This window comes from Lissotriton vulgaris, chromosome 10 (assembly GCF_964263255.1).
Source record: "Lissotriton vulgaris chromosome 10, aLisVul1.2, whole genome shotgun sequence".
In the NCBI taxonomy this organism is placed as follows: Eukaryota; Metazoa; Chordata; class Amphibia; order Caudata; family Salamandridae; genus Lissotriton; species Lissotriton vulgaris.
Window position 1 is genome coordinate 549,681,784 of NC_141698.1, and position 15,999 is coordinate 549,697,782.

Sequence of the window (15,999 nt, forward strand, 5' to 3'; positions counted from 1 at the left end):
CTACGACCGCGAATGTAGACGACAACTGTCCAATACCACTCACTATAGACCACTCACCGAGGATCCTACTAAACGGCTTACGACGACCATCATGAGCCTCATAATCGAAGCGGAGACCAACGAATGGATCAGTAAGAAAGAGGCTGATTTCCTGACAACCACGGAACCCGTCACGCCTTACTTCTACACCCTCCCCAAGATCCACAAAGGGACTACCCCAGTCCCAGGGAGACCCATTGTCTCCGGAATTGGATCACTTTTGGAGCCACTATCCCAATTCTGCTATGCCTTCCTTCAACCTTTGGTGAAGCAGATCCCTTCATACCTACAGGACACCAGAGACGTCCTCCGTCTGATTAATGAAGTGGACGGCAGAGAAGATGTTGATCTCCTTCTAACTCTAGACGTAGGAGCGTTGTACACCAACATCCCGCAACAAGCTACCCTGGAGGCCGTGGACTCCGTTCTGCGGCAGGAAGAGTGGTCCTCCTCCACCCCGATAGCCTTCATTATGGAACTAGCCCATATAGCCCTCACTGAAAACTTTTTCAGGTATGAGTCGCAACTCTACCACCAGATCCGCGGCACCTCGATGGGTTTGATGTTTGCACCGAGCCTGGCCTGCATCTATATGGCAACCTTCGAAAAAAAACACATCTACCCACCCGAGCAGAACCCGTTCCGAGAACATCTCACACTCTGGCGTCGATATATCGACGATATTTTAGTCTTCTGGAAAAGTGATCGGACCAGCTGCGAAGCATTTTGTGCGTGGATTAACCTGCAAGACCCCTTTTTGAAATTTACAGGCACGATCTCTGAGGAATCTGTACCCTTTCTAGATCTGACAATCAAGCTGGAACCCACAGCAATCACAACAACGCTGTTTAAGAAAGGGACAGACAGGAACAGTCTGCTTTTGTACAACAGCCACCAAACCAGAGCCCTGAAGGACAACCTGCCTTTTGGGCAATTCCTGCGGCTTCGCAGAAACTGTACATCAATAACAGACTACAAACAAGAAGCTAATAATCTCCAACACAAGCTTCAGGATAGGGGGTATCCGACTCGACTTCTTAAGTCATCATCTAAAAGGGCTCTCAACAATAACAGAGACTCACTGCTGGAAGTCCATACTAAGGAGCAAGACAACACTATCACATGTGTAACATCTTACACAAGAAACTCCAACTTCATAAAAAAGACTGTGAACTCACATTGGGGAATCCTCAATACGGCGGGCCTTGAGATACCTCGGCCGCGCTTTGCATTTAAGAGGACATCAAACCTCAAGGACACTTTGATCCATACCCGCCCCAAGAAAACGAGCACCCGCCCAGTTAATACACTTTGGGACCTGCCACCAGTTACGGGACATTATCGTTGTGGTTCCTGTGTTGTTTGCCCTCAGACCATCCAAGGTAAAACCATAGAACTTCCAAACGGTTTCACCTGGCACCTTAACAAGCATACAAACTGCAACAGCGCAAGATGCATCTACATGCTGACATGCCCATGTAAGATGATCTACATCGGCATGACGATGCGCACCGTGAAACTACGCATCATGGAACATAACAGCAACATCTGCTGTAAAAAGACACACACCAGGCTGTATGAACACTGTAGACAACACAACCACCTGGCGGAAAACATACAATGGACTATCCTTGAATGCCACCCATCCATTAAACAACAGGCATTATTCAGAATGGAACAGCGATGGGTGCATCGTCTCCAAACAGATGAACGTGGTCTAAATGATTCTGTGCCTTGGAATATGCTAGCCAGATAATCCAGCCTTGGATTGTTCCTACCCAAGACTAAGTACTATCCTGCTATACTTATTGAAGGCACTCCTAGCATTCTCCCAATTGGGGTTACTCCATTCCAAGATGGCGCCTTGCTTTGAACGCTGATTCGGACTGTGGCTGCCCTCTCTTTCCACACCACGCTTGTCCGCGTTACCTAGCAACGCTTTGCACACACGCCCACTCACGGCGCCCGCGGCATTCTGCTTCTTTAGCAGCTCAGCCACACACCGTTTCACCGGCTGTCCTGCGATCTCGCCGCTGTAGTAGGGGTAGGTGCTTACAAGCCCAGTGCCTCGAGCATACAAGGTAAGATGTGGTTCACGGACACGATGGTTCTGTGTGCCAGCAGTTGGCTTTCCCCTTGGCTTAACCACCAGGGACCAACTCAAAACCGTCTTGCTCCGTTAACCACAATCATAACCAGAATATTTATTCTATTCAGGTAACTACCTTACAGCTCAGGCCCCACAAGGACAGTCAGTGGGGTCCTTCTACCAGGGACTAAGGGTAAGGACCTCTTGAGAATATTCGACCCTGGTGTTCCCGTTTGTCTTTCACCGATTGAAGTGCTTTGGTTCTGATTTTTTAAATTTTCAACTCCTAATTTAACGAATACACTACCCCTTGGCTGTAAACCACAAAGGAGTGACTAAGCATGGAGTGTATAGCCTTTATGTACATCGTCTTCATGCAACCTCACCACTGATGACATTTGGCACTTAAAATGCAAACCCTCTCCCCGCTTACTTTGTTTCGTAAGTAAATTCTCTCTCTAGCACCTACACTTGGTTTTGGTAGGGTTCATTGTACTATACCTCTTGTGCATGTTGACTATACTTGTATAATCTTCCAGTTGTTAGGCACAACATTGACTGTGCCTTTCTCTCCTTCTTTCCCCACACCTAGGGCGGGAAATCACGCAGGATCCCATCCTGCGATACCCTGCAGGTTGTATATCTAACTTTTGCCAACGGTTAATAATCACTACAAGTTGATGAGCATTTAGGTCCTGAAGAATTGCCCTAGTGGCATGAAACATGTTGACCGCACCATAGGCGAGGGTTGAACGAGGCCAGATCACCTTACTCTCTGTGTCTCGGTACCCCTCCCTTCACCACTTTTAAACGAGGCAGTGAGCCATATCATTAACGGGTGTTAATGGACTCTACTGACCTTTTTAAACTTTTTACTCACGCTCACAATTGCACTCCCCTTTTGGCCCCTCACACACATGCATCTATTGGCCGAGGAATAGAAGATCTCCACTAAAGAGTAGCACCCAGTGCTACCCGACAGGTATTGCACCGCCAGCCTGCCGTTGGAGCAGGAGGCCAATGATGACACAAAACAATCATCGGGTGGGATGGCAACAGTCGTCCAACCTTTGAATTGTGTGAGGCGTCCTTGATTCCGTCAAGGGATTACCTTAATCCCTACCACACAACAAATTCTAGAGAGAGAGTCATTCCCTCCACCTACTCAACCCTCTGTGGGGAACTCTGTACACCCTTTTTGATTCCCCATATATCCTGAATAGACAAGGAATAAAAAATATTTAAAAGATAAAATACGGATATATGTATGTCAAAAAGTGGCTATGCGTGGGCAGTCGATAAACAATATATACAATTAATAAAATAGAGCAGTGGACAAATTTCATGGGGGTCAGGGAACCATCATTGACCTACGGGCCCTTGTAGCCCTTGTAAGAAAAGTGCCTGTGCGAAAAATCAAATCAACATTGTCTAGGTCTGACATATGATGATATGCTTGCTCCAGACTAATTGGTCTTCGCTTGTTAAAGTATGGATAAAGCAGCTGTTTAGAATATATACAGTAATATTTACAGAGAAATATAAAGTGCATGGTTGTTTGCTCACTCCGATCGTCGCACGGACACAAAATTTGAGTTCCATTTATATTAAAACCTAAAGGGAAACAGAGTGCAATTCGAATTGTACCTGCCCTGAATCGCAACAGGACACTCCTTTCCCAGCGACTCATTGAGAGGGTCAAATACAGGTGAAGCGGAAAACTATACTGTTCTATGGCCAAATAGTTGTACACCATTGTTTTCCTGGACTCCACCACTTACCGCTCGTTGTTATAAAGTTGATAAAGGGCGTCCCGAATTTCCTTTTTTGGGACAGATACGGCCAAAGTGGGATACAGGAAAAGACTTTCTCTATTTATGCTACGCAAACTGGAAGTGACACCGCTTAGCCATGGGATTTCGAGGCCTTTGTTGCTCTGAAGACAGTCCTTTATATTCTGTTGAGTCAGAAGTGCTGCCTCATTCTTCCACACTGAGACCCACATAAGTGCCGGGCGTGCTCGAATGAAGTCGATTATAAAATCAATGTTAAGCTCCTTGTGACATATGTATTGGGGAGTAGAGATAGGGGTGCACAGCAATTTAGTTCAAAACCTGTTCTCTTCTAGTTGTATTGCTGAACAGTTAGCAATTCCCCAAATCTCTGCGCCGTATGTTGCCACCGGTGCACATTGTAATTTATATATTTTATGGATTGCTGCGAGGGCACCTGTGCTCTTAGGACGGGGTAAACTTAAAACAGAATTGCAGGCCTTTGAGAACTTTCTCCTGGCGTGAGCGATATGCTCACTCCAGGAGCCGTTCGCAGCAAAGGCCAACCCTAGATAAACAAAAGATTACCTGGAGGTCTAATTCCTTCATGTAATGATTAAAACGTTGAACAAGAAAACGCAGGGAATTAGGGGTACGACCTATCAGAACCACATCATCCGCGTAGAGAAGTACCGGGATGGGCTCTTTTCCGACATATGGGACGTCCTTGGTAGCCATTTCCAGGGAAGAATTGATCCCATTTATATATATAATAAAAAAGCAGGGGTGCCAACACACACCCTTGTCTGACACCCCTGCTTATATTAATGGTGCCTGATACCTCACCACCCTTCCCTATTCTTACTTGAGCTTGAAGATCACGGTGTAGATAGGATAGAAGATCACGGTGTAGGTAGGCTAGGAAGTTTACCAATGCTGCGTCCAACCCACCAGTCACAAGGATAGCCCACAGCTTCGACCTATTAACTAGGTCAAAAGCTGTGGACAAGTCCATGAAGGCCATAGAGATGGGGGCCCTCCTAGAAATGTTGTATTTTCCTAGAAGTAAATTTAAATTAAGACATTGTTCAACTGTTCCTACCTTACTCCTAAACCCCAGCTGGCATGGATCCAGGATAGCATTTGCCTCTGTCCATTCCAGGAATTTATGATACAGGACTCTCCCTAAAATTTTAAAGGTATTATCTATGAGAAAGATCGGCCTGTAATTACATGGGAGCGATCTGTCTCCCTTCTTAAAAATCAGCACTATAATGCTTCTTGCCCAATTCGAAGGTATAGTGGTCTGGGTTAGATTGTTAAAAACGTTCAAGAGTAAGGGGGCCCAAAATACCGGGTTCAGCTTATTCAAATCAATTGGGAGCCCATCCGGGCCCGGGGCCTTATTGCCTAAGCTCTGATTAATAGCTTCCGTTACTTCAGAGATACTTATATCTATGGGTACTGGACTGCCAGGTTTGAAAATGTCATCATATAGGGGCGGAGGTGTATAAATACTCGAGAAGTGTTCCACCCATGCCTCACTGGCTATATTACAGCCGATGGGCGATGCTGATTGACCAGTAGATTGGACGTCACGGACCGCTGCCCAGAAGTTACTGCCCTTATTCAGGGTAGCGGCCTCAATTAATTTGTCCCATTTATCTATCAAAAGCTCCTTCTTCCTATCGTTAGTTACCTTCTTGTAGATTTGCCTGGCCAGTTTAACCTCTGACGGGCACCTTGGAATAGCTGAGAGGGCACTGCGCAACTTCCTGTTAGCTAAAGAGCACTCCTTATTAAACCATCTAGAGTTAATTGCCATTTCTACAGAGGGCTTGGAAAGAAAGGTCTTGATCGTCAGACAGATCTTTCCCAAAATCCCCGACTATCTGACCTGGTGAATGGTCAAGTGAGAGGCAGGACTCTATCAATGGCAGGTTATTCCTTACTAGCTTACTAAAGATTTTAGAATTGTCGACCCCCCTCCAACATAGTCTTAAGTTGTCCGATGACACTGTTAGATTTGTGGCCCCACATTCAGTCTGGAAAGTTGCCCTTTGGGCGGTATGTATTACTATTGTGATTGGGTTGTGATCACTGAAATCCGATGGTACCACCTCAGCGGCTGCCAGTTGATATTCTATTAGTGGGCATACAAAAATAAAGTCTATGGTGGTGCTACAACCCCTTCCCCTGTAGGTCGGACAATTGTTCTTAGCTAACCCCCTCACCAGATCCATAACATTAGACATGTTGTGTGATGCTATGAATCTGGACAATTCTCTACCTCTACTTAATGATCGGCTGTGATAGGCTAACTCAGTTTCAGAATCTATTTCCGAAAGTTTGGCATTAAAATCTCCGCCCATTATAAGGCCCAGTGAATCCCCATTAAGAGAATGGTTTTCCAGTGCCGATATAAAATCAAAGAGCTTTATAAAGCTCTTATTTGGGACTGACTGAAAATCTTTGTTATAAAAATTAATCAGATGGAAATTAATCCCTCTTTTGTACAAAACTGCTTGATAGTCTAGACTGTCTGATGGAATTACCTTAACTCTGCCACCAGCGGCCACATTGATTCCCAGGAAGAGACCTCCAGAGGGTCTCCCCATCCTAGGAACTTGGGATGGTACGCTGAAAAAATGAAAGCCCTCAATAAATAGTTCTTCTGTGGCCCACGTTTCTTGAAACATTACAATGTCGTAGGACCTAATCATATTTACCCAATCTATGTAATCAAGCTTTGAGCGTAGACCTGCCACGTTCCAGGTCATAAAGCTCAGGCTAATATCTTTGTCACTTATTAGAGGGTATGACCTTTTTTCTTGTATAATTAGCACTAGGTGGGTTATTTATGGGTGGCCTGACATTTGCACTTGCCTTGGGGACCACATCTAGTTGTCAATCTTGTGACTCCAGAGTAGAAAGAGCATGGTAACCGTTAAAAAGGGGCATGGCTGTTTCAATACTTCCATTTGGGATTAGAGGTGGCTTATAAAAGTAGCCCAGGGGAAGTGAGCTAATATTGGTAGGGGGATTAAATGATTCATCCATAGTGGACAATAAACGACGGACCATCTGGGGTCTCCTAAAGTTTAAGACAATGCAGTCCCCTTGTATAGATTTATTTGAAGGTCCGACCCAACCCACTCGCCTGCCCATGATTATTTCATCCATCCTGTGCAAGTCAAACTTTTTGTGTTTATGGAACCAGTCTGCCGATTTATTTTGCAGATCGCTCCAGGACTCTGTCTGCCCCTTCTCAAGTGCTGGGATGCCTGCTAGGACAAGTACATATGGGGCCGAGGCTGGGGGGAGGTGTAGGAAGTCTGGGTTAGGATTGTTATTTAGGGTGCGGTGGGAGCCAGATTTCCCAATATATCTATTCCCCGTGGTGGTAATGTTGGCTGGCCCTAGGGCCTCGTTTGGCTGCCTACCCTGAGTGATGCCCCCCCTAGGAATGCCTGTCCCGGCCTTTAGTGTTGACCTACTACTTCCATCTAGGTGACCATCATATATAACCAACGAGGCTCCCTCCGTCCCACGCTGGTGGCAGACGGTGGCTTGAGAAAGAGCTATGGGGTCTTCTGACCTTTGGGTTTTGGGATCGCCATTACTGATAATTTGACCATTTGACTGACCCCCACCCTTGTTTATGTTAGCTATATCAGTGTGTTTCTTAGACATAGACATCCAAAGGACATCAAGTTTCTTTACAAAGATGTCCATCAAATCCTCCAGTCTTGACTCAAAAGCTTCCATCATGGTGTTTAAAATCTCAATTCCCATATCAGTAGTATTAGGGTCCCACAGTTCTTCAGTCTGGGTTGAGGTAGAATTGCATCGCCGAACTGCAACCGGGCCATCACCTCCAGTGACATCACTGCTGCATGGGGTGCCAATATTAGGGTCTGTATGTTTTTGCCTCAGCTTTAATTGGTTTGGTTTAGCAGCGATTTTCTTTCCCCCAACGGTTGTTTCAACCAATAGCTGCCCTCTGGCCAACTTACTCAGGGTCCCTCTGGTGTTATTGGCAGGTGCACTTTGGTCCTGGTTAGTAAGTGCAGGTGAAGAATTATTGTTTGTAATAACAATAGTGGGGCTTAAAGGCACAGGTGAAGGCGTTATACACCCTGTTGATGTTAATCCTGGGTCCCCCCAGTTGACAGACGGGGGTGTAGCGAAACAAGGTCTAGTGACAGACGTCTCTTGGTAGCCTGTATTTTGTGTATTATCACAGATTCCGCTCTTGTAAAAAAGTTATCTAAGGTACCAACAACCCCCTTCCGTTTGCTTGTTTTAGCAGAGGTTTCCATTATTAATTGAGATCAGACGGTGGGGCAGCGTTAATACAGCAATGTATTTCAAGTGGCACTGAGGGCGAATATCACGTACCTGGGTTCCTTGAGACTGAGAGCCTTAAAACAACAGTTAGATGGGGTGGCCCAGCCCGGCCTCCTTTGGCCCCTGACGGCCACAGACTGTCCTGGCCTTCTCCCGGGCGCCGTCCGCGCGCGTCCCGCGTTGCGTGGGGCGGGAGCGCTTTTCTATTGCCGGTTGTTGCAGTTGTGGCGTCAATTTCCTGCGCCTTGCAGGGGCTTCTGGGTGTTGTAGTAGGAGCTGTTCCCCTCACGGCGTCAATGAGCGTCAATGAGCCCCGCTAGGCTGCCTCGCTGGTCGCTCCCTCTGGCACAGCTAGCCAGCACCGGGTGAGCCGTTTCCCTCACGGCAGGCAGGGCAAGCAAGAGCCCCAGGTAAGAGCTTCCCGCGTTGCGTGGGGCAGGAGCGCTTTTCTATTGCCGGTCGTCGCAGTTGCGGCATCAATTTCCTGCGCCTCGCAGGGGCTTCTGGGGGTTGTAGTAGGAGCCGTTGCCCTCACTGCATCAATGAGCGTCAATGATCCCGCTAGCCTGCCTCGCTGGTTGCTCCCTCTGGCACAGCTAGCCACCACCGGGTGAGCCGTTTCCCTCACGGCAGGCAGGGCAAGCAAGAGCCCCAGGTAAGCGCATGCCTATTTTGAAAGAAGCAAAAAGACCCTCCACAAGAGCGTCATACGTGTTTAAGTGGAAGAGGTTTTTTCTTTGGTGTAGAGAACATCACCTTGATCCTACGAAGGGGCAGGAGGATGTCATTCTCCCTTACCTTCTGTACTTAGCAAGATCTGGTTTAAAGTATGCTTCTATCAGAGTGCATTTATCTGCCTTTACGGCGTACAGGAGATCACCTAGTCAGCCCTCCTTTTTCCAAATGCAGGTGGTCAAGGACTTCTTACAGGGGTTGAAGAAAGTGTATCCCCCTGTTCGAAACCCTTCTCCTCCGTGGGAGTTGAACCTGGTGTTATCTAAATTGAAGGGCCCACCTTTTGAGCCAATCCACAGAGGTTCCTTGCAGCATTTGTCTTGGAAGGCCGCTTTTCTGGTAGCCATTACATCAACGCGCAGAGTAAGCAAGATCCAAGCGCTGTGTACCAATGAGCCTTACACTGTTTTCCACCATAACAGAGTAGACTTAAGGGCGCATCCATCTTTTCTCCCTAAGGTGGTGTCTGATTTTCATGTCAGTCAGTCCATTTCCCTTCCATCTTTTTTCCCAAATCCAGCGACCCGGGCTGAGCGGTCGCTTCATTCCTTAGACCTCATGAGGGTGCTTAAGTTCTACTTAGAAAGTACCAAGGGCATAAGGAAGATAGATCAGTTATTTGTCAATTATGACGCCATGAGAACAGGCTTCCCAGCTGCTAAGATATCTATTTCGAGATGGATTGTATCCTGCATTACCTTAGCTTACAAGCTGGCGAAAAGACCCTTACCGTTGCCTCCTAAAGCGCATTCCACTAGGGGAAAGCGGCCACAGTTGCTTTCTTACATGACGTCCCAATGTCAGAGATTTGCAAGGCTGCAACCTGGAAATAGGTTCATACCTTTACGAGGCACTACTGCCTAGAATCTGGTTCCAGGACTGATGCTCAAGTAGGCCAAGCCTCCTTGAGGAATCTGTTTGGATAGTTTTTTCCTCTATCCGAGCTTGGGTTTCTAAGCTTACTGATCACATTTCTGTGTTCTCCTTTGCCCGCAGGGAGGTGAGGTGAGGCTCGCTATTCTATTCTAATGCTTATGACTATTGATGAGGATCCCCCTGGAAGAGAAGGATTAGTACTTACCTGTAATCCTAGTGCTCTTCCAGGGGTATCCTCATCAAAGTCATAAGCAACTCTCCCGCCTCCCCGGCAAAGGACTGTTATATTTTTGAGATATTGTTAACCACTTGGTTTCATGGTTTTTCAGTCCCCGCAAAGAACAACTGACCTAACTGTCACCCCTGAGGCATTATGGGAAGCTGGGGGTCTTAAAGGCACGGTGTCAGTTTATTGCTATGCAGCTACAGGTTAGCTTTTCAGTCTTTTTAGACTGGGTATTTGCAATGCAGCCTGGGAGCTTCCTATGCTTTCAGTGTCTTATGAGAATGTCTTCTGTTTGCTGAGCATTAAAACAGTTTCTAAACAAATTTTGTTGTTGTTTCTCCTGTTTCTAATGCCTGTTTTTCATGTATGGTGGAAATTCCTTACAGCATGACTCAGCTCTGGTGTTTATTAGTCTGCAATTGCTTATATATATATATATATATATATATATATATATATATATATATATATATATATATATATATATATATATATATATATATATATATATATATATATATATATATATATATATATATATATATTCACTAAAAAAACCATAGGTTTTAGGCCTTATATAGTTAGGAATTAACATATAAAAAACCATTGAAATTCCTCCTATGTAGTTAGCTGGACATTTTATTGATATAAAACCAGTGAAATTCGACATATAGTTAGGTGCACGAAGTATATATTTCGCGCATCCGCAATCCAATGCTGATGATGTCACATATTACAAGGGGGAATTCGAGCATGCTAACTGCATGGCGCCTTTTAAGATGAATTCACTAAACTTTCCCAGAACTAAACTTCCGTGATGAGCGGCTGTAGACATAACAATGTAAACGCTGCTGTCATTTGTGAAGGCTAAAAAACCAACACTGGGTTTTAATTTTGTATGTGATTGAAACTATGGAATGTTTACTCAGTTTTCATATGTCAGGTGGTTACGTTTGATTCTTATTTACCTGACTCCAGGGAAAACCACTGTTAAGCAGAATGCATGTATGCCTAGTTGCCTGGCAACTTCAATTTAAATAGAAAAGTGTTCAGGATTAGCCTAGTAAAATAGATATGCCTTCCAATGAAAATAAATTCAAACTAATCACGTTTTAAGCGATAGAAAGGACCATTTTTTTCTTTTCTTTTCTTTTCTTCGATATCCAATAGCCAGGGTTGCGCCTGCCATATTTAAGTTATCTCTTGCAAAAATAGGGGTCAGGTTTTAATCAGGCTACTTCGGTTTCCCAAGCTTGTCTGTGTGTTGCCTTAGCGGGTGTGTTCAGTGCTTCCTGTTTCTAGGGGGGGCGCGTAGGTCCAGCTCCCGGAGGGAGAGAAGAGGGGCCAAGCGTGTCAGAAGTTCTATCAGGGCCAGGGGCATCACATTGAAACAGGGGCCTTTACCATAAGACGAGAGCCTGTCACACAGTTTAAACATGGCTGCTGCACGTGAAGTGAGAGAAATCACGCATCAGGATGTGGCTATCTGAAGATGGCAGCTTTGTTTTTAAAATGTATAAATAAATATGTTGCTACCCCGCAATAATGACACTTTGCGCAATCTTCTGGCGGGCCTGGGAGGTGCAGGCAGCATTAGCTCACTTCCTCTACTATCAAAACGTGCATACTATACAGTTATGAAACAAGCAATGGCAAAGCCAACATATCTCCCCCGTAAGAGATTTATTGGATTTGTCAATGTTTGTTTTAGTTATGTTTTATGGTAGGACATGAAATTTTACCATATGGTATGGTATAGTCGTTATGGAATGTTATTGTAAGGTATGGCCTGTCACCATATAAGTGAGTGATAAGTGATAAATGGAGCAGCGTGACTCACGGTTTGCAGCTTGCGGCTTGCCGCAGCTCCGTATCTCTGCTCCGCTCTGCTCTTCTAGCGGTAATCAGTAATGGTGCAGGCGGGGGCTCCTCAGCACACGGGAGCCCCGCACAAGTACTGCACCAGCTCGCATCATTAACCGGTCTCCCCGTTGGCACGGGAGACCGGTCCGGACATCAAAGGCTTCCCCCAGGCAGGGGGAAGCGGAAACCACGTCCTCCCGGCCCCGCCTACAACCAGGCGGCGGCGGCCATTTTAAGGCGACTCGGGCCGCGGCGGTGATCTCTGCAGTAAAACGAGGGGTGAGCACCCTCGAAATTAAAATAAAACACAAGAAAATATAAGGCAGAAGCCCCCCAAGCCCCCCCCCCCCCCCCCCCAAAAAAATTCCGAAAATTTGCGGGGGTGCGCGCATGCGTGCGCGCTTATAGATATATAATTGATTTCTCTTCTAATTTTCTCAGGAACCACTGGAGGGATTTACACTATTTTACCAAAAGCGTGATCTGCATACCAGACACTACCATTTTGACAAGTTTGGTGTAATTCCCTTCAGCGGTTCAAGCTGTAGCTGAGTCTAAAGGTCCTATGGAAATTAACATGGGGAAAATACGTTTTGGGACCCCCCCTTTTTTCTCAGCCCCCACTTGACGAATCCCCCCCAAATTTTCAGGGAAGGAGCGGAGCGAGCCATCTTCTTTGAGAAATTTGCGAAGATTCAGCAACCAGGGCCAAAGTTATTCCCAATAGAATGTTGGGGATTTCCTATGGGAACCCGTCCTAACTATATATACCTACTGGCTACCGCCAGTAGGTAATATATATATATGGCACGTGTAATATAGTGTTTCCAGGGTCCCGCGCATGGGCGGGAATATTCTAATGCTTATGACTTTGATGAGGATACCCCTGGAATAGAACTAGGATTACAGGTAAATAACTAATCTGATAGTGCTACACCCACCAAACACATGGGGATCATGTGCGTGCTCCAGGTTGAGGCAACAAACAGGGATGTTTTTCGGCCTGTCCTACATAAATCTCCACTTGTCCAAAACTCAGGGCACCTGTGCCCCAGCTGCTGTTCGTATAAAGAATAAAAAAGGGTAAATGGACTAGTTAAACAGAAAGAGAATGCTGTTTGGAGCAAGCCATTTAGAAATCTGTGATTATATCATCTTAGAAGCTGGTAAGAATGCACCGGCCTGGCTGATGAAGGTAGAGTAGGATACTGAGTTAATGTTTGCAGGTAGAGTTGACTGTGGAGGTGGCTGTGCACGTAGAGCCAACTGCATAGACCTGCAAAGTCCAAAGAACAATGTGGTGTGGCTACTGAAGGTAGACGAATATAGTTAACTTGTCCAGCTAGGCACTGGCATCGCCAACATTTGCAGTGTTCTTATAAGCAAACCCTTTTCCAGAAATATATATATATTTTTTCACTGCTTGAAGTGCGCTAAGCAGGTTTAGACCTGATGACGCAAGACAAAAAAGAGGATGGTAGGTGGGACATGCGCAAGCCCAGGGTAGAAAGGTCACTGGAGAATTGGCTACGGGCTTTCAGGGCCCTAGTATGGGTATTCATAGAGAAGTTCCCCCAGAGTGCTGCGGCGCTGATTTTATATGAGCAAAAGGTGCACGATGCACAACAGTAATACCAAGAGGACGCATGGTTGAAATATGATGAGGGCTTCAGGGAAAAGATGCAGACGTGGCCAGTAATTGAGTGGTGGGATTGCCAAGACATGGAGGTGTTCACAACACATGGTAGCCTCTAGAGAGGGGGTCAGCTCAAGAGAGCCCAATTTTCATCCCTACGGGGCTAAAGGTAAATATGAGGGGCAAGGACAGTCTTTCAAAGGTAAGAACCGAAGCAGCAGCAAATCAGGAAAGTCATTTGGAAATTCGACAGACGATTATAAGTGGGGGCCCGCCTGCAGTTTCAAACATGAATGCGGATCCTGCGGGGGGAAACCACCCCGCCATATGCTGCAAGCAGGCCCAGGGTACAGGGGCTAAAAAGTGTAAAGGAGGTGCTAAAAAGTAAAGAGCAGGAGGCCTTAGAGAGGGGCGAAGGGGGTGCGGGCGGGGGCATCCGCTACCCACCCCCATAAAAACAAGCAGACTGTTACATTTATTTGGAAGTTTTCACAAAACATCAGACAAACACAGGTTTGCGGAAGGTTTCACAAAAGGTTTCCCCATTCCTTACAAAGGGCCTAGGGGTGCCCAGGAAAGCCGGAACCTGAAGTCAATAAGAGACAACCCGGGGCGGCAAGGCAGAAGGTGGAAAAAGAAGTGCAGCTGGGAAGGGTAGCTGGCACGTTCATCTCCCCCCGCTGGAAGATTTGATGGTATCTCCTCTGGGCATGGTGCCTAAGAAGGAGGAGGGCAAGTTCAGGTTAATACACTATCTGTCGCAACCCCCATGGGGCTCCATCAATGACTGGCTGGATCAAGGTAGTTGCTTGGTAGCATATGCATCAGTGGATGAAGCAGTGGACCTCATAAGACATGCAGGGAGGGGGGCCCTGTTGGCAAAAAAGGACATAGAAGCGGCCTTCCGCCTCCTGTCTGTATACCCGGATAGCTACCATTTGCTAGGTTTTCAGCTAGATGGTCAATACTATTACGATAAATGCCTGCCAATGGGTTGCTCCATATCATGCGCATACTTCTAGGCTTTCAGTTGCTTCTTGGAGTGGGAGTTAGGAATTCGCTCCCCGGCTGGGGGGAGGGTCCACTATTTGGATGATTTCCTCTTCATCAGGACGGCAGGCACAAGTGCGAAAACTTCCTCCACCATTTCTTAGACTTGGCCCAAGAACTAGGGTTCCCCCTAACCCAGGACAAGACAGAGGGCTCCACCACAAAACTTTCCTTCCTTGGGATAGAACTGGACTCAGTGTCCGGGACATGCAGACTGCCGCCCTAGAAGGACAGGGAACTTAAGCAGATCATTGGCAGGTTGAGACAGCAGAAGAAGGCAACCCTAGGCAAAATACAGCAGCTGCTGGGGAAGTTGAACTTCTCCGCTAGAGTAATCCCTGCAGGGCGCCTCTTTGCCAGATGCTAGCTTGGATAACTATGGGCATGACACAAAAACACCACAGGGTTCGGCTAACCCAAGGGGTGAAAAACGATTTGGGGCAGTGGGAGGCCTTCCTGGCGAGTTCAACAGCACTCTCATGTGGCGAAAGCCATGGGTGCAGGCCAACCAGCTTGAACTCTACACAGACTCGGCTGGAAGCTACGGCTTCAGGCCTTCCTGGAGAGAGCATGGACGGCAGAGGCATGGCCAGACAGCTGGCAGACAGCAGAGGTTACGGCCTGCTGGAGTTATTTCCCATAGTCTTGGCATTCCACATTTGTGTTTAGCAGCTGGCTAACTGACAGATAATTCTAGGGTCAGACAACCATGCAGTAGTTCAGGCAATCAACACAGGGACAGCAAAATGTCCGCCCGTAGTCACCCTGCTACAGAAACTAGTAGATTGCCAGTTAAAATCAAACGTTACACTTAGGGCACAGCACATCCCGTGGATAGATAATTCAATTGCGGATGCCATTTCCCATTTTCAGTGGGTCAGATTCCGAGAGCTCACCCCGGACGCGGATCAAGGGATGACTCCGGTGCTGGTGCCGGTGCCGGAAGAGGCCTGGGCATGGGTGGCCCCGGGTTAAAAATGATGCTGGACAATGCGCTGGCTCCTAAGACATAGAATCGATACCATGCTGGGTGACTTTTTCCGACACAACGGAGGTCACGGGGGCCGGCTGGTAGGGCAAGGTGAGGTCTTGGGTTTCCTAGAACAGGCATTCATGACAGGAAAAACAAGATCCTGGGCCAAGGCACACCTTAATGCCGCGGCATACTACTCAAAGATAGCAGGAGGGGAGGATCCGACAAGGTCCTTCCATTGTAGAATGGCTCTGAAAGGCTGGGGTAGGCTGCAACAAACAAAGAGGGATAGTAGGCGTCCCATTAACTTTGCAGTATTACAGCAAATAGGGGCCCTGTGCGAGATATGCAACACGGAGGGGGAAGCCACACTCTTCAGGGCGCGCTGGC

At 46.8% G+C, this 15,999-nt stretch overlaps 1 protein-coding gene across 1 annotated transcript in view; it reads left to right on the plus strand.

The window, feature by feature from the left end:
* The window catches only part of NLRC3 (NLR family CARD domain containing 3), a 1,491,832-nt gene that overhangs the window by 909,947 nt on the left and 565,886 nt on the right, over positions 1 to 15,999 (plus strand). The window lies entirely within an intron of this gene.